Below are 27,023 nucleotides of genomic sequence, written 5' to 3'. Positions count from 1 at the left end.
GAGGAGTCTTCCATTTCTGCCTGACGCCTCTCTCAGTACCTGTTCATTATGTTATTGAAGCCTGTAAAAAAGCTCTTTACTATCTACGGCCCAGAAGGATTGGCATTGCCAATGCTTTCACTGGCCATGCACTAGAGGTTAACAATGTGTTCCAAAATGTCACCAGAGAGTCATTGGATTGCCTTCAAGTGTTTTTTTTAGTGATGACTTGAATGAGCTACTGTCTAGACACAAATCAGCAATGAGTGACTATTGCCTAGCTTTTTTCCAGGCAGCATCATTTTCAAGCAACAGTGATTTGTTCTAAAAAAAAAACTCTTCCCCTTTTGAATCTTTACAGAGGACTATGCAACCAATCATTTCCTTGCTGGGAAGAGCAAAGGTCATCATCCAGTTTTCATAAACTGAGGCCTTCCCTGCCTTATGCAAGGGTGAAATCATTCTGTTTCTTACCTTGCTTACTACATCAAAAGCAGCCGTCTTTTTTCTCTGCTTACGTCAGAATGATGCAGAATTGATCGAGTTAGCTTGTCATAATCACATTTTGGAGGCATAAGGCCTGGAGCGAAACAGAAATGAGAAGCCCTTTTTGTATTCCATTCTGAGCATTAGTTACACCAATATTATGGTTCAACCAAAGGACTTCGCAACAACAGAGTCCTGTGCCAACTCAGGAGTACATTTTGATGATTCTCAGTATTGAATGTCCTCGTTGTAATACTTGACGTATATTGCAGCATGCACTATAGGTAATTAGCTGGACATTTGATCACAGCACGCTAAGATGATCCGGTTTTTGGCGAGGTAAGGAAAAATTCACAACTTTCCAAAATATTAATCTCCTACCATTTCCCCCAAAAAATGATTTCAGTTGTTCCTGCACAGAGGGCTGGTCAGATGGCTTTCCAGTGAATCTTGCCGTAATATCTCGGCCCTCACCGGTTAAGCCTGGCTATTGAACCCATTTGCCAGAGGTTTGGCACCATTAGCGCATGTTGATGTCGCACCACTGACACACTACATCAGTGTGACTTTATTTTTCTAGGCCACAGTGCTGGGTGCAAATGTAGACTAGATTCCAGACCACAATTATGTTCATTTTCACTCTGATTTCAATTGTGGTAATGAAATTGAACAACTCAGGGGCGTACCATTGACCAACTTTCTTCATTTTTAGCGATAATGGATTTTTTCTTCGGTGTTTGGTTCTAAATCTTTTCCAGATGGATTGTTGTAGCGGGTTATTTCTTTCTTAGGGCCACTGAAGAAGTGAACTGAGAGGAGGATTGCCTTAGGTCCTCTGGTCTTAGAGCTTTAATTTTAGGGGCTTACTTCGACTTTGAAAACATTTAGCTGAAACTATGTGACTGATGTTCTTCGGAAATGGGAAACATAGTAAAGTGTTCCGATAATTTTGTGCGAGGAAATTGTTGCAGGAACTGGTAGGTATGGTGAAAGTTGCACCCATCATAAAGTAAGGGAACGATGTTGAGAAGTTATGAAAAATCAAAACCTCACACGCAACATCAGAAATGGCATCACAAGTTGCATCATTGATGTCTAGACCATTGACATCAAATACACAAGGCCTGTTCTGCCTGTCCAAGGCTGCTGAACCTATGCCAAATTTTGAGATATCTAATCAAAGAAAGAGTGGAACCTTGGAGATATCCGGTGAATATTACAACTAATTAGGAGTTGGAGGTAATTTTAGTCACTTCAACTTAAGAACATATAGACATGCTCTATCCATGTGTAGGTTGAGCCCACTCCGATACATTAGGTACCTGGAGTGACGACCAGATGATGAAGCATGCCACTAGTTAACACTAGTGGGCAAGGGTCTCTCAATTATTATTTTGAGACTTCAGTTTCATACTGCCTCTTCTGGGTTCCCCTCTTTCGTTGATTAGTGATTAGTTTTGGGAAGATCAATGGCCTTCCCCCTTTTACTTCTCTCTCCCCCTTGTTTGATTATGAATACAAATATTTGTAAGATAACCACTGATTATATATATATATATATATAACTTTTATTCAGATTGTTTGCAAATTTATTTTACATGGCTATCCTGAAAATCAGCAATGCATCCAGCATTAGAGATGCACCATTCAGATTTTTCATCACAAAGGAAAGAAAGTTGTTTGGCCTATATGCATAACTCAGAACCCATAAGCCTTATCTGTGTAGGCCTACCACTCTTGTGTGTTTGAGACATAAACACTAACAATATCCCAAGTAAAATCTGTTCTACTTTATAAAGCAAGCAATTGCCTTGGAGCTGACATGACTCTGTTTACAGCTAAAGCAACGAGTTAGAGGTCTCTTCTAACTTTGATATCAGACCTAATTAATCTGCAAGAAGAGCCAATGTTTTAAATGCTTGCCAAAAGCCAGATTCTTTTCTGGGAGTCATAAGATAAAGGGAAGTTAATTTCAAAGTGTAGTTGCTAGAAAGAAAAAAGAATATTCTTCCTTTTATTTTTGGGCGTGGGTGGCCACAACAGACAGAGAAAGAACATAGGGGGTGATTAGGATGGCAGTGTTTGGGACCATCCGCCAGACATGCGGTGGTCCCACCACTGCGATTTGGATGCGTCCGCCATACTGACGGGCACATTCTGGACTTTTAACATTGCGGGCGGTGCTGCTGTCTGCAGCACTGTCCTCAATGCTAAAAGTGCTTGCACTGCATTTCCCTGTACTACGTGGTAGGCACCATGCGGTGCCTGCCACTTGGTGCATGGAAACGCAGAGGGGTACCATGGGTACCCCCTGTCCAGTGACACCTCCCCACAAACAAGGGGGATCTGCAACGGACCCCCAAACTCAATCCCGGCCTGCCTTTCAGGCCTTTTTAAACCCACATCCTAATTTGGTGGACGGTGCCTGCTAGGCACTGAAACAATATTAGTGGCCCTGCTCCATCCGCCAGGCCATCGGTGCAAATTCCTTTGGTGTTGAAGCAGCGAACAGGCTTTGCGTCTATTACGGTACCCACCGCCATCCTAATTTGGCGGAGGGTAAATCACTATTTATTTATGCAATTTTATATAGCGCTGACTTTACCCGAAGGCGTCAGAGCGCTTCACAATAGGAACAGAAATGATACAAACTGAGAAACATTACACGAACAACAGATTGCAAACGTTACGTTACATACGGTAAAGTGATAATTGTGAGCAAACAAAAATACATGAGGTAGTAAAAATTGTGAGCAACCAAAAATACATGAGGTAGTAAAAAGTGCACAGGAGGAAAAAGTGACAGGTGTGCAGGCTACAAGAGAAAACAAAGTATAATTTGAGGTACATGTGATGGCGGAAGGACCGCCACCGCTGGCCCGGCGGTGGCGGTTCTTCCGCCATCATAATGACCCCGATAGAGATTTTGAAGGTCTATAGAGACAGTTTTTACCCTGCAAGGAGGTTAGACCTTTCTGAGTCATAGAAGGATGATCTATTAACCAAGATAAACAATAGTAAAGGAGGATAACAGCATCAACAGAGAGGATCTAATTACTCACTGTTACAGGCATAGGTGAAGCACATGTACATCTGGGTAGAAAGATTTGTGTTCGGATCTGAGGAAGAACCCAAGATGCAAGATCCCCTGAGCCTTTTGCACCGTAACCTCACTGCAGCCTCCTTGACTGGTGCTGGCTCAGTAGGTCAAACTGCAGACAACTATGAGTAAATCACTCCATTAGTTGCGCTCTTGGGTTTTAACCATATCCTGGGGCACCACGAATAAACACATTTGGCAAGGATTCCCAGAGATATTTTTAATTTGCACATTATCACTTCACACAAATAAACAACACCAGCTCCGCTGTAATCAGACGTTGTAGCACAACCGAGAGGGGGGGGGTTGTTCATTCGGCCACCCAGTTGGGACCCCAATGATGAAGTATGACACCAACCAGGTTGGTGTGTGAGGGTTTTTTTAATAAAACCTATTGGTTCCTCAGCAGTGTTTACTACTATAGTGAGTCTAAATCTTTTTTCCTACTCAGTGGGTACGGCCAAATTTTTTGCTTGCATGAGCATATATTATCCATACAGGGCTCCAATCTGTGAGTGCGTGTGCAAGTGTGCACCAACGTTGGCGCGCTCTTGGTATAAAGCTTATGGTTCGCTACAATTTTGCCTTTACAAACTTTTGAGAGCTGAAACACATTTCTTGAAACACATTTCTTATCTTGGTAAGCTTGACCTGAAAACATAACTTCATGAAATGAATCATACTACTTTGAGTCCCTGAATTCATAAGGTGAGAATCGTAGCCTCATGGCTTTTTTTCTGTCGATGTCTCCCTCTATTTCTGACTTATGAAAATGACATTATTCATTGTTTCTAGAATACATTTTGTAACACACATTTTACAGTGCAGGAATATTTAATATTTCCCTTTTGGAACACTGGGAAAATTGATTTACCCTCTGATTTTCGAATGACTCATACACTATTAGGTTAACTGCTTCATTAGTTGCTTTCCACTCTTTATTATAGTGGAACTAGGATGTTTGTCGCAGGTAGGTTCCTGTTGATAGTGCAGTTGAGAGTTGGTGACTGGTTCATCGGGATTTACTGGTTATTGGTGCCTGGTTCATAGTGTGCCCTATGTTCTTTCACCTTATTTTGGTGTACTTCTGTGTTCTTTTTGGTGTCCCGTTAGATATGTACATATTTGCATTTATAAACATTTTATATGTGACTCTTTATTGTGAATTTTAAAACTTTAAAGGACACTTTATTGTTGGCCGAGTGAAGTTACAGTGACTGCATGACAGTGATGGCAGACACTTATGTATGTGTGGGCTTTGAACACAATAACTGTGACAGACATCAGTGAGTGTGATTGTTCTGACAATATATACATTTTATATATACGCCACCAATGTTTCCTATGAAGTATTTATAAACGTTTTGTCATAATAAATTCTTCATGTTTGTTGTCAATCTGATACAGAGTACGCCCTTTTCCATTTATGTATTTCCAGGAGGGGGAACCAAAGGCTTGAAATTTGATTATAAACTGAGCCAGAGATATATGGTAATTCCTGAAGTCCCCAAAGATGTGAATATGGGTTATTGGGGACTGCAAATTCAAACTTGGCATGCATGTTTACCCGATGTTTGCTACCTTGCTGGATCCTTGGGCTGTAAGAGGAGCAACATTAGTAAACACTAGAGACCTACACTATGAATTCCCACTCATATTATAAGTCCTACTCCTGGTCAGTACCAGTTATAATAATAATATAATCTTTATTCGGTTTTTTAGCATTGCAAAAACCATAAAAGATGTCATGAAATACAAACATTCACAATAAAAAATGCAATAGATTATACGATTAAAAATGAGAATGAAAATGCCAACAATGTAGATAAAATATAGATAGGCCCTACATTTTAAAGGTTATTTCTGTGCCTTATGATGCACTTAAGGAAATTTAGTACATAGTACACGGTGGATTCAGAGTCCAAGTATTGTAGTGCCAACATAGCTGGGCGGCATTGTCTGTGGCCCCATTTTTTTAATAGAGGAATAAGCCATGTTTTTCGGTGGGGGTGAAAAAACTTGCAGAACAGTATTGTGTGGATGGTGGACTGTTTGGAAAGGCCATCACATGGGCATGGATCCATCTGAGTGTTCCAGTTGTTTTTTTCCGGGAATGTCACTAGTCTGAAAAAAAGATTCATTCTGAACCTGGTAAGGAGCATCTTTTCGTATGTAGAAATCTCTAAGGTCAAATATAGCTGCATCTTCAGAGACTGCTGCGTCATAATTGCATGCATGACAGATTTTTTTGCAATCGATGAAGACAATCTCAGGGAATCCAGGTGGCTCAAAGCAATTTGCTTCAGATCTTTTTTGGATATGTTTTTTAGGTTTTCTGGTTCATGGTAATATTGTGATAACCCCAAGTCGGTAAAAAAGTGTCTTACATAGGAGAGCCAAGCTATTTTGTTGGCGTGGTCCAAACCCATAATATCCTGTAAGATGCTTTTGGTCAAATTATTTTTTTCCGACAGCCAGACTCGCCTCCAAAGCATAAGTGGTTGGATTTTAATTAGATCTTCAATGTATGAGATTCCCAGTTCTATGTGTGAGGCATAGGTGGAAGTGCCTCGTGGGGTTGATAAAAGGAATCTCATGAAAATGTTTTCTTCTTTTTGTATGGAGCAAATGGATGTATGACCCCAAATCCCTGCACCATATAGTGCAATGGATTGGCATTTCGCAGCATATATCTGTAGTAGTTCTACTGGAGGTCTTTTTCCAAGCTTATTTGAAAATTTCATCAGCGCCAAGATTGCTCGTTTAAATAGATGTCTCCTGGCCTCAACCGCCGCTTTCCAATTCAGGGCGTCATCTATCATAATACCTAGATAAGGGTATTGTGAGGTTTTTTCGATTTTTTTGATTATTCAGAAAGATGGACTTGGATACTTTTCTTGGTCCGCCAACCACCATAACAAAAGTTTTTTTGATGTTGATGTGCAAATCCAAGGCACCCATGAAGTCTGCGTATTTAGATAAGGATTTCTGCAATTCAATGGGAGTTCGAGCTAAAATGACTGCATCGTCAGCGTAGAGTAACGCTGGGATCAAGCGATCTTTTGCTCTTGGAAGGTCCTTCCCCCCTCTCAGCATGGCCTCTTCCAGTCCGTTGGTGTAAAGAGAGAAGAGGAAGGGGGCAAGGACGCAACCTTGCCTCACTCCCCGCTCTACGCTGAATTGTGCCGTCAGTTCTCCTCTTGTCCCATACCTCACTCTCGCAGTAGCTTTACTGTAAAGCTCCCTTAAAAAATCCAAAAGGGGGGGATCGACCCCCATAGTGCCCAACAGTGACCAAAGCTTTGCATGTGAAACGCAATCGAAGGCGGAAGACAAGTCCACGTATACCATATAAATGGCACCAGGTTTAGCGTGGGTGTATTTAGATGTAAGCAGGCTTAGATTTAGGGCCTGTTCGATGGTTCCAAAGCCCTCCCTGAAGCCAAACTGTAGGTGCGAAAGGATGTTTTTGTCTTCTACCCATTGTTGTAGCTTTCCGAGGAGAACTCTGCCGACTAATTTGCCCAGAGAGTCGAGAAGGGAGATTGGGTGATAGCACTTAGGGTCCTGTCGCTCCCCCTTCTTATAGATTGGGACCATGATGGAAGAAGACCATGAGTCTAGCAGGCCGAGTTTCGATGTTGCTATACAAACTCTTGTAATTATTGGTACCCAGAGGTCGGGAAGATGTTTAAATAAGTCGACTGGGACCCCATCGGGCCCTGGGGCTTTTCCGGACTTACTTGAAGAAAGCGCCATTTCAAAGTCCTGCAGATCGACCTCCAGTTGTATGGGATAGACTACTGGATTAAAGTTGGACTCGTGATCTTCGGTGTTGGATCGCAGTTTGAAGATTTTTGAAAAATGGTTCACCCACGTTTCTTCGTCAATAGCTACGTCTATTTTTGGGGCGTTGGAGTCGGTTAGCAGAGGGGATTTGACTATTTTCCAGAATGCCTGACTGTCTTTCTGAAGTGCACTCTTGTGCAGGGCATTCCACAAGGATTGTTTTAGCTCTTTTTTCCTTGTGCTTCTGGCGATATTATACTCCCGTCGAAGAGCTTGGATGGTTGTTTTATCTCTGGTTGGATTTCCGAGAGCTTTCCTCAAGTTGGTCTGCGCTTTAGTACAGTCTCGATTGAACCAACCTATAGCAGTTTTCTTATTTTGATTGGGTGTGTTGGTTAACAATTTTTTGACTTGTTCTATTATTAGGTTGAAGTTTTCCAAAATTTGATTAGGCTCTGCATGTGGGTCGAGACAGATCAAGATGTTGTTATAAGCGGTTGCTACTAGTCGTTTTGTAAGAATGTTGGGGTCCACTTTTTCCCATTTTATCGTGAATCCGTTACTTTTACCCAGTTCGAGCCTATTCTGGGTTAGCGTATTTGCTATGGTTGCCATCAATGAACTATGTCGGGTTGTTTGAAGTTTTAGGCTTAATGCGGAATGATCACTGAGGTTGTTTTCCAAGATTAACATACTGTTAATTTGATCTTTCAAGCCTTCAGTGACAATTACATAGTCCACAGTAGTTTTGTGGCCCCTTCCTCTGTAAGTGGGTTCTAGCCTATTGTTAAACTTTTGGATGGGGTTTATAATTTGCAAATCCAGATCAGAAAGTATTCTATTCATAGCTGGCCCCACTCCTGAGTGGATAAAGTGGACAAGGGGGTTATCATGTTCGTCTACCAATCCACAATTGTCATTTTTGGAGCAGGAATGAAGGTTAAAATCTCCTCCCCAGATTACATGGGAGTTTTCTTTTTTCTGTTTAGGATGACAATGTTCAACTATTTTTTCTTCAATTCGTAAAAGAACGGCTAAGAAGTTATCATCCTCTAGGTTGTTATATATGTTGATTATTGTGATGGGGAGATTTTTGCCAATTATAAGAGTGAGGATCTGGAAGTTCGATAGTAGATCTGCCTTGTGGATCTTTGTGTCAGCAATTGCATTTGCCAGGTAGATTACCAATCCCCCTTTGGGTCTGCCTGAAATGCTGGGAAGGGCAGGAGATGTAAATGTCCTGTACCCCACGAGGTGAAGGGGGGTCGTTGCCCAAGTCTCTTGTAGGCAGATAATTTGTGTGTGCTTCAAGAAGCCGGCAACCGAACCATCCTCGATTTTGTTTCTGAGGCCAGCCACATTCCAAAAAACTATCGAAAGCTGGGTAAATGTATTGTCTGAGGCTGTGTTTTTCGTTTGTGGAGGGGCGGGAAGGGAGGTGCGAGGATCCGGAGTTATTCGAGAGGCCTCCGGGCTTTTGATTTTTGGTCAATCGACCATTTCCAGGCCGCTGAACCTGTTCGTGGTCGATATACCTCGCCAATTTTGTCCATTAGTGTTATCTCTGTAATTGGATCCAAATAGTTGATGAGGTGGTCTCTCCCACTGCTCCCAGGTTCTGGATCTGTTTTGTGGGCCCACAATCTGCCAAGGTACTTCTCTCTGCTGGTGATTTCGATTTACTAACCACCAGGAGTCATCCTGGTTGCTATAACGCGGTGGTAGCCTTGGCCCAGCGACCTCTAGCTCCCACGGCTGCGGAATTGGTTTCCGCCAGTTGTTATCAGTATGGCGAGTATGATTGTGAGTGTTATACCTTTTTGGGTAGAAGTAGGACAACGATCTTGTTGCGATCCCCCCCGAGGTGCTGTTGAATTCCCAGGAGCAGATGTACTCGGCTATACTGGGTTCCTCAAACGTGATTACAATGCAATCCCCCCGGATAGTTTTTTTCCTATTGCCTACCCACGGGGTCCGACATACTGACGCTATTCTGCTGTTCCAGGGAGGCGTGACGGGGCGGTTTATATTCAACCAATGCTGAACCTTGTTCTGTAGAGACCAATTGGGTTCAGTTCCCTCACCTGTGAGTTCGGGTACCCCTGTCATAACTACCACGTATGGAGATGCCTCAGGTGGCATATTTAGAGTAGGTCTTTGATCAATAGGCCTTCCTGGGGCACCTTTTGGTTTTGGTGGGTTTGTGTTTGTTGCGGCAGGGGTACTAGGAACGGGTGTGTTTATAGTTGGGGTGATTGCTGTTGGAGTTAATTGGCAACTGGGTTGTAAGGGGATTGTCAAGGGCTTGGGAACTGGTTTTTGTGCAGCAGGAGGATTAGCTACTATTCGAAGGGTTGGTGTAGATTGTGTTATGGTCTGTGGGGGAGGTAGAGTTACAGATTTCTTAACTGCAGGAAGAGTAGTCGTGGAAATTAGGGGTGGTTTTGGATGGGATTGTAGGGGAATAGATTTAAGAGAGCCTGAGATTTTTGTTAATTGACTCTCAATATTAGTGAGTCTGGATTCTAGAGGACGAATGTAAGAATTTAGGAGAGATGCTATCTCCTTAATTAGCCTCGCTAGTTCTCTCTCTCTACCTGATTGCTGTGGGCTTGGGGGTTCTGGAGTTAAAGAATCTTGTAGGTCGTGTGGTAAGTGATGTACTATTACAACATTATTTGTTGGGGGAGCAGAGTGATGGGATAGTGTTGGAAGGTTTGTGTCATCGACCAACATTGCATGATCGGTTGCTTTGGTATTTTCAGTGTGCTCAGAGTTTTTCCCAACGTTCCTTTTCTTTATAGCTCCCTCCCGCCTCCCTCTCATTTGCCTTGTTTCTTCAGGCGTTGGATCAGGGAAAATGTCAGGGGTTTTTTCCAGATCGCTTTCTGTAAAAGTTACTGAGATTTGTGATGCTGAAAGGTCTACATTGTTTGGAAGACTAAGCCTGTTTGGGATCACCATGGTTTGGCTAGATGCTGACTGTACTTCTGGGGTTTTTGCAGTCAGTTGCCAGTAGTCCCAGTGAGGATCGACGAGCGATTTCAAGTTCGGTTTAGACTCTCCTCTCAATTAAACTTATGCTTTGGTCGATAAATGTGTTTGCTTTAGCTAAAAAGTCATCCATTGGGCCCAATAGTATTTCTCCTATACCATTCTTTTTTGTTTTTTTCTGCTTGCTAGATCTTGTGTTCATTCTTGTGGTCATTTTCCAATAATTAAGCGTTGAGAGCTCTTTTTGTGTTAACTATCAAGTTATAAGAGTATTCAATAAAGATAATTAATACCTGTGTTGGAACGACCAGGATGTGAACTTAGGGGGGTGGGCCGGACCGGACTCTTACGTTCTCGAACGGCCTCAAACGGCCCGCTCTTTGCCCGGTCTTCGCCACGGGCTACGACCCGCGCGCGTCCCGCTGCGCGGAGGAAGTAGTGTAAGTTATATGCTTGTGGGCGGTGGGCGTCTCCGCCGGGGGAAGAGGAACCAGCTGTACAACGTGGAGGTTGCTGGTCCTCGTAGTCCCCCGGCTCACTGGTGGTGATTTCAATTGCCTAGCCTCGACCCAGGGGACTCAAGCTGGGAGCGCTGTGCACGCCCTGCCGATTGCAGGGCTCGCTCACACCAGCGAGTCCTCGTAGAGGGGAGGCGGCACGCAGAGGAAACGGGAACCAAAGGCAGACGGAGCTCTGCTCTTTCCGTGGACAATGCAGGCAGCACGCTACTGGAGTTAGCTGAGTGAGTGGCACCCGCGGAGCGGGTGTCACGAAAGGTAATGGGCTGATGGGCGTGTCCGTGGGCGTCTCCGCCGGGGGAAGAGGAACCAGCTGTACAACGTGGAGGTTGCTGGTCCTCGCAGTCCCCCGGCTCACTGGTGGTGATTTCAATTGCCTAGCCTCGACCCAGGGGACTCAAGCTGGGAGCGCTGTGCACGCCCTGCCGATTGCAGGGCTCGCTCACACCAGCGAGTCCTCGTAGAGGGGAGGCGGCACGCAGAGGAAACGGGAACCAAAGGCAGACGGAGCTCTGCTCTTTCCGTGGACAATGCAGGCAGCACGCTACTGGAGTTAGCATTTGTTCCTAACCACCAATGTTCTTGTACGCTCTTGCAGGTGATTCGGTCCCTTTAAACTCATCCAGTTTAGCTCCCTAAGAGTCCATATTCGAGTTAGGGGGTCCTTTTCCTTTCAGTACCAGTTCTTGCAGAGTCCCTTCTGTGACAGGCTCCCTGTGCTCAAATACCGGGCTGTGCATGACGGTAGTCTCACACAGGCAGCCTAAAAACGTGGGCGCAAACATGACATGTTCACGTGTATCCAGCCCAGTGGCTCTTACCCTACCTTTGCTGCAGCAGCCTTATCTCAAAATATGGACATTAGTGGTTAACATGCTCAGTCCACTTTACCATGAAATTACTGTGAGTCTGTGGAAGTGAGACTCACTTAGAGTAATTGTCAGAAAACTGGATAGTCAAAAGAGAAAATTTTGAGAGAACTAAGTGTATATAAATGTCTGTACAAATATTTTTTCAAGGTATTCAAACTCTATGCTCACCCATATATACTTATCTTTACAATATTTTGCCTCTTGGTACTTGCAGGATATTTTTGTAGGATATTTCTGTCCTTGATATTCTTACATACAACCTTCACATTTTGGTGAACGTCTATTTCTTTGAGGTTCATGAGTTTACAGATGGGCTTTTAGCCGGAATATGTTTGCTTTTGGGTTGAATAATATTGCACATTTTAAACCATAATATAAAATATCAGGCAGAGATAAAAGAAGAGCAGAAGTCTTTCTAAGGTGATTCCGGTGACAAAGATGGCTTTCCTTGGGTGCTCAGCAGCATGTGTTGGAGTCTTACTCTTGATATTAAAACTATAATTTCTGTATGAACAAAGTGAAATGTTTTTTCTAAATATTAAAATTAAGTACTACTAGAATTGTAACAAGTGACAGTTGTTTTCTCAGTGTTACTGTACTCCACTAGGAAGGTTGGGTAATGGAGGTTGATAGATTAATGCAGGAAGGTAGGAATTGTTGGCGTCCACCACACATTTGGTGATGAGAAGGTCAAAGCATTACAGTTTTCCTATGTTATACAAAACTATTCACAGAATGCCAGGGGTACTGAAAGTGACTTCACAAGCCCTTTGGCCCTTTCCCACAGACTTCTGCCCTTATACAATTGAACCTTTGTCCCACTCTTCAGCCATTAACAGCCTCCTGTTTTGTGTTGAGGACCTGAGGGAAAAGCAAGAAATTAAAACCATATAAAAGTAAAGGTCCTTGGAAGTTGTTTTACCTTCTGCTCTTGCTAAATCCTTTATGGCCTCTGTGACCAGGGCTGCCAAAAGCACTGCAAGTGTTAGCAAATGACAAGCTATGAGTGGAAGCATCTACTACTAGCTACCCAAAAAGTAACATCTATGCCTCCTCCTATGAGTGATGTGTGTTTATGTAGAAGTAGGTAACAGGAATATACCTATTGTTTCAGAAAAAAGAACAACCATTTTGAATTGTCATTGGACGTTATTGATGCTTGAAGCATTGCTCCTTGTTCATCTGGGATTGGGACAGCCCCTGAAAGTGATTCGAGATAGAGATGGGGCTGCTTTATAGCTTTCAAAAATATCTTGTAAAGTAGGAGATGCAAAGCGTTAAGCACTATATCATTTAGGATATTTTACAAGCGAGGTATTATTATGCACATAGGATACTGTTTGCTCCGAGTGCTCAGTTTGTTGCAGGTTGCAACCCTGGTATTATGTGCTTGTCAGGTGCAAACGGATAACTGTCTGAATAGAGAGCAGTTCATATGCTTGTATAGTCTCTTGATAAATCTAGGAGAGGTCTCTCCAACCTTTTCTGTAACAAGAACCACTCATGTTCAATGAAAATCATCCCAAGCTACTATTATTATTACGGTAGTAAAAGGGACCACTTCAGACAACATTACATTAGTGACTACCCCATGCAAAATGACCAGCAGTAATCACGTCATTGCATCAGGCAGGGTTGCTGTCAATAATATAAACAGGCCTTTTCAATTTGGAATGCCCCTCAATTGGTAACAGTCATAATTACAATGCCCTTGACACCAAGGTAATAATCATAGTAATGCTGCATAATTTATCACTCAAGTATCAGCTTTAAATATATTTTGGAAATCCATTTTTCTCCAAACATCAGTTAATGAATTCTGAAAATGCACATATGTTCATGTGAATATGCGTTTTTCAATTTTAGGGATACATATATTAATTCAACCAAACCAAAGCTTCTAATTTAGTAGGCTGAGCTGCACGCAGGTGAGCTACTTCTGGGTAGCTGAAGAGCTACAAGTAACTCCTGAGATACTCGTTGGAGAAGCTGTGGTGGCCACTATTAACAAATGGTGGTGGGGTGGGTGGGGGAAGTGTGGGGTAGAGCATGTGGGGGGACATTGATAGGGACATGTTAATAATAATAAAAACAAATCTTACCTGACACCACCGGCCGCCTCCCACATCGTGTCACTCTTGCTGGCCTCTTCCTGGTCTCAGCAGCCCCTGGGACAGACTCCCATCCAATCCATGTGTGCAGTGCTGTGCTGGGATTGGCCTGAGCAAGCAAGAAAGACGATCTGCTCAAATTATGAAGTCTGTGGGGAAACCTAGTGTGCATGTGTTTTTTGGTCGGCCAGAGCCGGCCGGCGAAACACATAAGCGTACTTAGGGAGTGCTCAAGCACTCCTCCTCCCACCTCCCATGCCCCCCCCTCCTTGCACAAGATAGCTTAGAGCCAGCATATGAATGCTAGAGCATCGTTTTATTTCTCATTTGCTGGCTCTGCATCAGGCAGTGGGGCGATTCTCCTCCGCCATTGCAGAGGAGCCGTCACTTTGGAGAAGCCTGACTAAGATATCCCACCCATAAAAGAAATGAGAAAATCTGGATTAGTCATTTTCAAACATAATTTTCTATAGGTTTCTTTTTAAAGCTGATTCCAGGCAGACAGCATTTAATCTAGGAATCAACTGTGATTCATACCTCCATAAGCGCCTTGAAAGCAATGGAAGATGATTTACAGCGCTTTATAAATACCAACATTAAATTAATTTGCGGTTGCATGCAAATTGGTTGCCTCAAGGAGAAATGGCATTCTGGCAACTACACTTCAGTTCAGGACGGATGCAGGGATGGATGCTGTTCTAAGTAGAGTAACATTTTGACCCCCTTCAGCTAGCAGTGGAGCCATGTTTGATATTTGTGTGGGAGATCTGGCGCCCCCTGCTGTTGGCACCGGTGGCATCTGCCTAGAACTGTCTCACCCTTGAACCTGCCTTCCTAAAGCCACAGCAGTGCTTAAATTAACTGAACTCTGCCATCCGGGTGAAGATATTTGGAACTGCAGCATGTTTACACTGAAAGCTCTTCATGTCATGCCAGAGGAATGCGAAAAATGTTCTCCTTTGTGGCAGCAAGAGAACAACAACTTAAAGTCAAGAAAAACTTCATAAATGCCTCTACTCAAAATCTGATGATAGAGAGAGAAAAAAGGTGTATGTGATTGCAGTTTGCCCCTGCTGACCATTCCTCTGTGTAATACAGTGTGCAGCACAGTCATGCACGAGATTACGTGGCAGGACAGTGGATTTATGCACATTGGATTGGCTGGCTCGGTGGTTTGGCAAATTGTTTCAGTCTTTTCCCCCTCTGGGTCATTGTTTTAAATCTGCCCCATGTCAGCGGCGATGCAAAATGATTATTACAAGCTACATAACATGGATAGCTTTGTTTTTTCTGTTCTTGGAACTTACCGTGAAGAATTTCTGCTCGAGGACATTAAAAGATACAAAAAGATCGGGATTGGGGCCAGTTCCAAGTGAGCCACAGTTGACATAATCATCTACATTCTTCAGATGAACTGATTCAGCAATGGCTGGCCCTCTCAGCAGCGAGCCTAATAAATAAAATGGACTTGGCAACTGAAGAAACAGGTTTCATCTGTGTGTGCCATTGTTAGTTGGGCACAGTTGAAAATCCAGTTCTGGTGCTACCAATGCTGCGATATTCTGCAGTTAATTTGAAGAGGCGGGATTCGAAATTCAATGGCGTTTATGTTCGTAAACATATGTTTACAAACGAAAATGTTTCCGTCTACACCAGCTGAAAAATCACTAAACGGTATTTCTAATGCGCATTTCTCTGCCATGAGACCGGAGACACCTGCAGTGGCAAACCCCACTCAAATTGTAGAAGTGTGAAAATGAAGGCATGGTTTATATAAAAGTTTGTAAATGCGCACAACTGGGAGTTTGTTGATATTCACTAGAGCCCATCCGATCTATCTTTTCCTATACTGGAAATGATAAGAGTTCTACTGCAGAAAAAGTTTAAAGTAATTCTGTTTCCACCTTGTTATGTTATATTAAGTTAAGTTATTCACAGTTGTATAGCGCACTATCACGTGAAAGGGTATCCTGGCGCTGATCAGGTGTGAGTCAGTGGCGGCTCGCAGTGGGAGTGCTGTGGGGCGGTGTGTGTGGGGGCGGGTGCGGGGGGACTGTAGTGGAGTCGGACATACGACATCCACGAGTAAAGCAAGTAAATAAACAAATAAAACCGTGGGCCTCATTTATGAGGCTGTGCGTCACTTTTACGCGCCGGTGCGTCACTTTTTGTGACGCACCAGTGGTGTAAAAAATGCACCTTGTTGCACCATATTTACAAAGTGACTCATCTAGGTAGATGCGTCCCGTTGTAAACCCCTGCGCCACATTATACCGGCGCCAGGTATAATGTATACAAGGGGGGCGTATTGACGCAAGAAAGGGTCGTAGAAGTGACGCAGTGAAATCTATGAGATTTCACTGCGCCACTTCTAGGACACAAATGCGTCAATTTCTTACACCTGCCTCACAGCAGGCGTAAGACTGACGCAGGCCCTTTCACATGGGGCTTGCCCCATGTGAAAGGATACATGGCTGGAGTTGCGTCACTTTTGTGACACACTCCAGCAATGCGTCACTTTTGCGCTTACAGATACGTCAGAAATACTGACGTATCTGTAACTCCTTGCGCAATGATGCGTCATACTGTAAATATGACACATCATTGGTGTTGCAAGGAGGGTGCAGTGAAAAGTGACACATCGCTGTTTTCACGCAGCGATGCGTCACTTTGTCATAAATGAGGGCCCCTGTACCTTGCGCTAGCTGCATCGCAAATCGGTAAATGGTACCTCAAACATATTAGAAGTTGGCAAAAATCATGTGTATATTATAATGTGAAGTCGGTGGAAGTATCATTCAACACAAATTATTTAATGAACGCTTTTCAACTGTCCAAATGCCAAATTCGTTTGCATCATTTAACATAGTGATTAGGGATGTGTGACGTTTTTACTACACAAGTATAGTCTCATGAAGTTGTTACAGACTATTGGGCCTCCAGGGGCATCCCGATTTTCTGTGCTTGCGCAGTGATGTGGTTTTCCCTCTTAAGTGGTAATTGCTGAGGGAAACTCCTGCACAACTACGTTAGCCTTACGAGTAATTTAAAACCATGTCACACCGCTAAACTTGTGAGCATTTTATATGTGAGTAAACACCTTGCTTAACTTCTTAACTTTTCCTCAAGTGAAACCACACAAGTTACACTCAAATACAAAATTCTTGCGAAACTCCGATTTTTTTTTTACATGAAAACTCAACTTGTGTGAAACTTCGGAACCTAAGTGTATTTGTAGAAATTTTTACATTAAATACCCCAAAAAACGCTATAACCTCCCACACCCGTAAGACTGATAAGTGCCTCCCCAGTTTAGTGTGGGGAGAATGGTATAGCGCTAATCTAATGGGCTGGATGGAAAAAAACACACAAGGTCATTGCAAATTGCGATTCTCCTATTAACATGACCAGAGAATCTGGATTTCATTAAAGACACGGATGCTAGCATTATGCATATAACTTTTAATGCAACTCCAAACAGCCGCATATGTCACAAAGCAATAGTTCCAATGGAACATTCTTAACAAAACAATTCTAGTAAGCACTAGGCAAGCAGCCTCTTTTAAATAAGGAGTAAAGGAGAGAAAGGAAATGTCCCAATGAGAAACTTCAACGGTGAGACTTCATAAAATCAGGGTAGATGGAGGACAAACGAAATCTCCAAGATCCGAAGACAAACGATCAGGAATATAAGTTCATGAGAGGTTATCTGAAAAGAAAAGAAGTGTATATAAATTCAGAAATATTAAGAAGGATTAATCTTGATAAGGAACAGTAAGGAATCAAATAGAATATTGCATTCATTAAAGTATGTTTATTGTCATAGAAAAGCAATAATGAACATTTTATCAGTTTTACAGAAGTAAATAGTAGCTAAAAGAATAATTATCAACCACCCAGGGAAGGGTGGGAGGGATAATGCTAGCCTCTGTGTCTTTAATGAAATCCAGATTCTCTGGTTATGTTAATAGGAGAATCGCAATTTCATTACAAGACCGGAGGCTATCATTATGCATGTTGGTAGCCTTGTAAAACAACATCAGACATGTGAGATATAGGTTTGCAATAATGATGAGCAAAGGTTCTAGAATTTGACCAATCAGCAGCTTTTAGAATATCATCTAACTTACCTCCTGACCAAAAGGACTTACTGGCCATAGCACCTCTGATAGAATGTGGTTTGAAAATATTAAGATCAACACCAGCAAAATTCATAGCAATTTTAACCCATCTTGCAATAGAGGCAGAAGAGATACCTTTATGAGGTTTAACAAAGGATATAAGTAATTGATTAACACCAGAAGGGCGAAGAGTATGCATTCTCGAATCATATTGTTTCATACAATATACAACACAAAGTTTTTTGCAAATGTCAAAACGAGGATAGAAAATAGAATCAGACATAGTTTTGGTCCTTCTGTGAAGTTCAAATTTAACACCAAACATATCATAAGATCTATAGGAAATATCTAGAGCTCTAACATCAGAAAGTCTACGACATGAAATTAGACAAAGAAGAGTAGCTAGTTTGATAGAAAGGTTCTTTCTGTTCAAAAGTGAGTTATCTGGCCAAGTACAGAAAAGGTCAAGAATTAATTTAACATCCCAGAGAGATTGATATCTAGGTTTTGGAGGTCTTCTAAGTCTTATACTTTTAAGGATTCTACAAATAATAGGATTTTTACCTACCGTTTTATTGTTGACCAAGGAATGACCGGCAGAAATAGCTGATCTGGTGTACAGTCATAATATCGAGTCTTTTATTTCGACTGGACAGAATATCGAGTAAAAAATATAGAATGGACATAATATCGACTAGACATAATATAGACAACAAAAATATCGACTAGAGAAAATTAATATCGAATAGAATGGACATAATATCGAATCAAAAATATAGAATGGACATAATATCGACTAGACATAATATAGACAACAAAAATATCGAATTTAAGGTAAGTTAATAATAATTTTTATTTTTTGTGTAATATAAGTCTGTAGCGGGTTGTGGGTTTATAGGGGAATAGGGTGGGAAGTAATTTAATTCTAATTAATTAAATATGTTAATTTATTTATTAATATCTATTTAGAATTAATTGTTAATTAATTATTAATTGGTAATTAATTAACATATAATTGGTAATTAATTATAATTGATTAATTGATAAATATTTTAATTTTAGTAATTTATTTTCTGTAGCGGGTTGTGGGTTTATAGGGGAATAGGGTGGGAAGTAATTTAATTATAATTAATTAAATATGTTAATTTATGTATTGATATTTATTTCGAATTAATTGTTAATTAATTATTAATTGGTAATTAATTAAAATATAATTGGTAATTAATTATAATTGATTAATTGATATATATTTTAATTTTAGTAATTTATTTTCTGTAGCGGGTTGTGGGTTTATAGGGGAATAGGGTGGGAAGTAATTTAATTATAATTAATTAAATATGTTAATTTATTTATTGATATTTATTTAGAATTAATTGTTAATTAATTATTAATTGGTAATTAATTAAAATATAATTGGTAATTAATTATAATTGATTAATTGATAAATATTTTAATTTTAGTAATTTATTTTCTGTAGCGGGTTGTGTGTTTATAGGGGAATAGGGTGGGAAGTAATTTAATTATAATTTATTAAATATGTTAATTTATTTATTGATATTTATTTAGAATTAATTGTTAATTAATTATTAATTGGTAATTAATTAAAATATAATTGGTAATTGAAAATAATTTATTAATTTTTAAATTGTAAATTAATTTATTGTTAATAGGTAATTAATTAGTATGAGTAGGCAATTTTTATAATTAAATAATTTTATTTTGTATTTATAAATAAATATTTAATATTTGTATACACTTTTTTAATATTTTAATTATTTGTAATTGGTATTACTATTTATGTTATTTATATATATTTGTGAAGTATTTACTTTCCCTACTATTGCACTCTCTGAAGTTGGAATAGTAATTTTAACCCCTACGCTATCCAACACTTTCCCTACTGTTGCACCCACTGGAGTGGGTATGCAACGTTTACAACGCTACTTTTACTATGCACTACCATTACAACAAAACTTTTAAATTGCAAAAACTTTTACAACGCATACATTTACAAAGCATGTTTTTACAACGCAGATACCGTTACAACGCATACTATTACAATGTAAGTATTAGTAAGTATATAATTATTTTTAAAAGGTTATATGTTTGGGATTTTGGGTAAAGGGGTATTTTTAGGGTTCAGGGTCAGTTTTCAGTTTTTGGGTAAAGGGGTATTTTTAGGGTTCAGGGTCAGTTTTCAGTTTTTGGGTAAACGGGTATTTTTAGGGTTCTGGGTCAGTTTTCAGTTTTTGGGTAAAGGGGTATTTTTAGGGTTCAGGGTCAGTTTTCAGTTTTTGGGTAAAGGGGTATTTTTAGGGTTCAGGGTCAGTTTTCAGTTTTTGGGGTAATGGGGTATTTTTAGGGTTCAGGGTCAGTTTTCAGTTTTTGGGGTAAAGGGGTATTTTTAGGGATCAGGGTCAGTTTTCAGTTTTTAGGTAAAGGGGTATTTTTAGGGTTCAGGGTCAGTTTTCAGTTTTTGGGGTAAAGGGGTATTTTAAGGGTTCAGGGTCAGTTTTCAGTTTTTGGGTAAAGGGGTATTTTTAGGGTTCAGGGTCAGTTTTCAGTTTTTGGGGTAAAGGGGTATTTTTAGGGTTCAGGGTCAGTTTTCAGTTTTTGGGGTAAAGGGGTATTTTTAGGGTTCAGGGTCAGTTTTCAGTTTTTGGGGTAAAGGGGTATTTTTAGGGTTCAGGGTCAGTTTTCAGTTTTTGGGTAAAGGGGTATTTTTAGGGTTCAGGGTCAGTTTTCAGTTTTTGGGGTAAAGGGGTATTTTTAGGGTTCAGGGTCAGTTTTCGGGTAAAGGGGTATTTTTAGTGTTCAGGGTCAGTTTTCAGTTTATGGGTAAAGGGGTATTTTTAGGGTTCAGGGTCAGTTTTGGGTTTTTGGGGTACAGGGGTACTTTGTAAAAATAAAGTAAAATTACATTTAAATTAAATTTATTTAATAAAATTAAATTATATTAAATTATATTATAATATTTTTTATTAATTTATATTCAAAAAATTATTATATACTTACCAATACTTACGTTGTAATGGTATGCGTTGTAAAGGTATATGTGTTGTAAAATCTTGCGTTGTAAATGTATGCGTTGTAAAAGTTTTTGCGTTGTAAAAGTTTTGTTGTAATGGTAGGCGTTGTAAAAGTATGCGTTGTAACGTCATACATCCCTGGAGTGGGAATAGTAATTTTAACCTCTACGCTATCCAGCGCTTTCCCTACTGTTGCACCCACTGGAGTGGGAGTAGTAAATTTGACCTCTACGCTATCCAACACTTTTGCTAATGTTGAACTCACTATAGTTGTAACAATAAATTTTAAACATTTTCTAAAATGTTATATATGTTTATTTAATAATATGTTTATATATATATATATATATATGTGTGTGTAATTTTTGGTGATATAATTTTTTTAATGATATAAATTATTTATTAAAATTACATTTTTTTATTAATTATTTCTAAGTTTATATTAAATATATTTATTACTATATTAGTTTTAACTTAATTTTAAGACATTTAAAAAAATCGATATTTTGACAGTCTATATTTTTGTAAGTCGATATTTTGGAGTCGATATTTTGGTACTTACCTGTTTGAAGATAGGGAGTCGATATTTTGTCAATCGATATTTTTTACTCGATATTTGTGTATCTCGATATTTGTGTCGTCGATATTATGTCAGTGATCCAGCTGATCTATAGCAATTGATAGATCTGTAACTCAGACCTCTATCAAATTGTTCTCCAAGGAAATTGATTATATCAACGATAGGTGCTTCCACGGGATCCAGGTCCCTTTCCAAGCACCAACGTAACCAGACTTTCCAAATGTTGTTATACCGGTAGTGTGTTCCGGGGGCCCAAGATTCTCCGAGGAGAGTTGAAGCTGTTGACGAAAGTCTAGAGAGATCATTGGATCTCCTGACACTCTCCAGGCAAGAAGGTTCAACTTCCCTGTATGAACAAGAGGGTGAATTAGACCGTCTATGTCGGTGAGAAGGTCGTTGAGAGAAGGAATTAGGAAGGGCAGGTCGTAAGACATCTCCAGAGTAGTTGGTAACCAGGCTTGGGAAGGCCAAAAGGGAGTTATCTGGACAATGGAAGCATGTTGATGTCTTATTTTCTGGAGGACCCTCTGAATCATTGCAAAGGGAGGAAAGGCATAAGCTTTGACTCCAACCCATGATTGGAGGAAAGCATTGACTGCTAGAGCACCCGGGTCGGGCATCCAGCTGTAATAGGGTTCCATTTGAAAGGTTAATCTGCTCGCAAAAAGGTCTATTTGAAAGGGACCCCAAAAGTAATTGAGGGAATTGAATACTAAGGTGTTCAGTTTCCAATCGGAATGATCCAGGAGGAATCTTGAGTTCCAATCTGCAGAGAGGTTGGATTCTCCTGGAAGGTATTCTGCTCTTAGAGAAATGTTGTGTTCTAGACAAAAGATCCAAAGTTTTTTGGCCAAATTTGACAAGTCTTCCGACTTTGTTCCACCCAGACGGTTTATATAGGCAACAGCGGACATATTGTCCATTTTTAAAACAAACGATCTGCCTTGAAGGGAGTGTTTGAAGCTCATTAGAGCATAAAGGCCTGCAGTTAGTTCTAGGTAATTTATATGGTGTGAAGACTCCTCTTGAGACCAAATTCCACCAGTATTTTGATCTAGGAGGCAAGCACCCCAGCCATGAAGGCTGGCATCTGATTCCAAAATAAAATCTGGTGTTGAACCAAATATTGCTCTGCCGTTCCAAGCATCCAAATTCTCCAACCACCAGGTTAGTTCTGAAATGGACTCTCGGTTCAGGGAAACACGGTCTCCGTACCAGAGACCTGATCTTAAAGCTTTCCCTTTTATCCTTTGAAGGGCCCGATAATTTAGAGGCCCCGGAAAGATAGCCTGAATTGAGGAGGAGAGAAGACCTAGAAGTCTGGCTAGTTCTCTTAAGGAAAGATTTTGATGTTTGAGGACATGTCTTATCTCTTTTTTGATTTTGGAGATCTTCTTCTGAGGAAGAAGGAGAAGACAATTGGTGGTGAAACCTAGGAATTCCATGGACATTGAGGGGGACAGTATTGATTTTTCTTTGTTCACAATAAATCCCAGGTTTTCTAAAAGATCCATAACAGTTTTGAGATCTTGAAGAATTTGAGTATAATCTTGGGACATAATAAGGATATCGTCTAGATATATAATCATACGAATACCCTTTTCTCTTAGAGATGAGGCGACTGCTCTCATTATTTTGGTGAAACACCAAGGGGCTGATGAGAGTCCGAAGGGGAGAGCTTGGAATTGATAAAGTCGATTCTTTCAAATAAATTGTAGGAAGGGTTGATCTTTCTCGGCCATAGGAATGGTAAAATAGGCGTCTTTGAGATCTAGTTTGACCAACCAGTCTCCTTCTAGCAAGAGATCTCTCAGAAGATGGATACCTTCCATTTTGAAATGTCTGTAAACAAGATATTTGTTGAGTTCTCTGAGATTTATGACTGGTCTCCAACCTTTGTCCTTTTTTTGTACCAGAAAAAGAGTACTTACAAACCTCAGAGTTTCCATAGGGACTTCTATGATTGCGCCTTTCAGGAGCATTGAAGAGATCTCCTCTTCTATAATCTTTTCTTGATCCTGAGAGAGAGGCATTACTCTTGGGAAAGAAACCTGAATCGGAGTGTCTATGAAATCTATTGAAGCACCAGTAACAGTGTTCAGAACCCAAGGGTCTTGGGTAATTAATTTCCAGTTCTGGAGAAAGAATTTTAATCTGACTCCCACTTGTGTGGGAGGGGAAAAAGACATCAAAGGATTCAAGTGACTTACTTTGTGGGTTGGTGTCGTTAGATCCCCTTCTTGGTCTCGAACCTCTCGAGCGGAAGCCTCTTCCTCTTGAAGGGTAGAATTGAGTTTGGTATGAAGACTGATAGTCGCCTCTTGCGTTATAACCTCTGGATCTACCGAAGGACCTACGATTAAAGCGGCCGAAAGATTGGCCCCTTCTTCCGGCTCTGCCAAAAAGGTTATTGCTGTTGACATTGAAAACCTTTTTCATACTTTGGTGTGCTTTATCCAGGGCTGTAAAAGTGGATACCTATTTGCCTAGAGTCTTGATTAGGTCTTCGCCAAAAAGAAGCCCTTTAGGATTAAGTGAAGGCTCCTTATCGGCTAAGTCGCTCAACTTTGGGCTAATCTTAGTCAGAACGACTCTCCTTCTTTCCGAAATGAGACCAGCATTAGCGTTCCCTAGAAGAACTAGTGCCCTTTGACTCCAACCACATATAAGGTTAGTATCTAGGCTGGAACCGTTGAGATGACTGTTTTCAGTGGCATCAATAATCTTAGTGAGGGGACCTAAAATATCAAGAACTCTGTCTTGACAGATTTTAAGGGATCTCTCCATACCTTTTCTTGGATCCCTACCAAGCTTGAAAAGATATGTTATCAGTTCGGGATCAAGATTAGGAGTTTGGCAGACTTTACCTTCGATAGAAGGTCTTGAACATTCAGCTCGTAGGAGATTACGAGTGTCCCTCTCTAGGGGGTTCCTGATCCATTTAGTAATAAATTTGCTGACATGGTCCATGGGGACCCAATCAGAGCTTCTAGGGTGTCTGATGTTCAGAGGTGAAAACATTTCTTCACATGAAGGGTCAAGGACGCTATCCTTAGATGAGGAAGGTAAATTATCATCATAGGATTCAAAATCTTGATTATCCTCGTCCAAGTCGAGGATGTATTCGTCGGGGAATTCTGAGGCATTATCAGTAAAATCATCATCGTTAAAATTGTTAAAATCATCATGGATGAATTCATTATTCTGAGCACTTGGATAAGTTGTGCCGCTGAGGACACCTTTATAATTTGTGCCGCGGGGGACACCTTTATAATTTGTGCAGCTAGGGACACCCGAGGTACTAGGACCTGAAATAGTGCTCTTAGGGGTAGAGTCAATATTTTTAGTTTTTTTAGTTTTTTTACCCCTTAATTCATTGAGGTCAGTAACATTTTCAAAATCATATTGAAATTCATCCTCCTCTTCGGGAGGAAAGGGTCTTTTAGAAGCCATGACTTGCGAAAGTGTAGAGAACATACAGGACCTCATTTCTTTATGTATTAATGATTTAAATGCCTCATTATCGATATTGGGGAGAGAAAATTCGTTTTGGTCTGAATCTGAGTCAGACATGATAAATGGTATAAGGATCTTTTTTCTCTAACCCCTCTTTTTTAATTTTTTTTTTTTATATAAGAGTAATAGATAAAGAGTAGTCCCCCCTCTTTTTTTTTATGCACAGTGGGCAGTGATTAGAATAGAGTTGTAATCTATTTAGAAATAAAATAAATAATATAGCCCAAATGGAAGAGTTTGTTGAACAGTAGCGAGCAAAAACAATAAATTGATGTAATTCAGCCGATCGCTTTGGGAAACTGACAGTTTCCCTGTGCGCGATCAGCCGATTGCCTGGGCACGCTCATTGTGAGCATCGCGTTAGAGGAAGGGCGCTAGGCAACAACAACGCGCATCGCGTGTGTTGCCAATGGCCCTTCCTAATTTTTTGGGGGTAAATGACACGGTAGTAAGACGTGCAATGGACACGGGCGCTGCCGGGAGAGGGAAGAGGGCAACGAGGGAAGATACTATCTTCTCAGCCCGCAAAAGTATAATGCGCGAAAGGCAAAGCGCTCAGGCAGATAGAAGAAAAAGCAGCGCGGTTATGGGGAAAACGAACAAAAGGATATCGAGCCGACCTCCATACATTGGAGGACGGGTAAGGAACGAGTGGGGGGAGAAAAGGGAGCGGATCGTCCCGCGAGTAGAAGGCAATTAAAGAAAAAGGAAAGAAACAGAAATATATTACTCAATGAAGAGGAAAATCATATGTATTTGACAAAAGAGCAGACTCTAGTGTCAATATCGAAGATAATTCATAAAAAGCAGTACAAATACAATAAATAGATGGTAATTAATGAACAGTTTTAAGAGTAAGAAAAAACATGACTTATCTGCTTGGAGCCGCATTTAAAAGAGGCTGCTTGCCTAGTGCTTTACTAGAATTGTTTTGTTAAGAATGTTCCATTGGAACTATTGCTTTGTGACATATGCGGCTGTTTGGAGTTGCATTAAAAGTTATATGCATAATGATAGCCACCGGTCTTGTAATGAAATTAGGTTTTGTTGCGGTAACAGCTGATATATGACAAAAGTCACGTGATAAGCACATAATCATCACCATGGCGTGTAAACTTAGAGGCCAAGTTTAATATGGATGACGTTGCTAGGTGGTCTAAAATATGAAGAACACAGCAACAGATGGGGCTCATGTACTTAATTATACACATGGAGAGTGGACAGATACCAAGAAAGTAAACTATCATATTTTCAAAACAACAGTAAACTGTTTCTAAGTACTTCAGCCACAGTGTTGGGTAAGGTGTAGAATGTAGCATTCTATCATGGGAATGTTCTAATTCAACTGCTGAAAAGCATATTGGGCAGAAAGTTCCCACACTCTCGGACACAGAACAGGGAGTGTTTTTCACTTAACCACAAAGTTTACTTACTCAGTTGAGGCAGTAGATTGCACACATGTGGTCCCTCTTTGATTTTGGCTGGGCATAGAGTATGCATGTTTTGCAGGCAGACAATACTAAGATTGTGAAAGACTCGTCCATAGTCACAGCCGCGCTGCGTACTGGCCAGAGAGAATGGCTGCAGTTTTCGAATGAAAACTAAAAAACAAAAATATGTAAGAGTTACAATCTTGCCTCCCTTGGCTTAACAGCACATTAGATGTGGCCTGGGCAGAATCTAAAGTATGCAGTTGATGGAGCAGGGTTTTGCAGAAATAAAACCTGCACGGATCAAACTTCTCATTGTGTGGATTATTAACAAAATGGTGTGAAAATGAACAGCTTAAAACTAAAAGGGGAGATGAAATTGCGTAAATGCCTGCTGGAAAGAAATCAGTATTTTTCAGCCCTTTTTTAGTAGGCCGCAAATGTGAATGAATAATGCAGAAATAACAGCCAAAGAAAAGAATAATAATAATATTAGCC

Source organism: Lissotriton helveticus, chromosome 8 (assembly GCF_964261635.1).
Source record: "Lissotriton helveticus chromosome 8, aLisHel1.1, whole genome shotgun sequence".
In the NCBI taxonomy this organism is placed as follows: Eukaryota; Metazoa; Chordata; class Amphibia; order Caudata; family Salamandridae; genus Lissotriton; species Lissotriton helveticus.
This window is presented reverse-complemented; position numbering follows the sequence as displayed.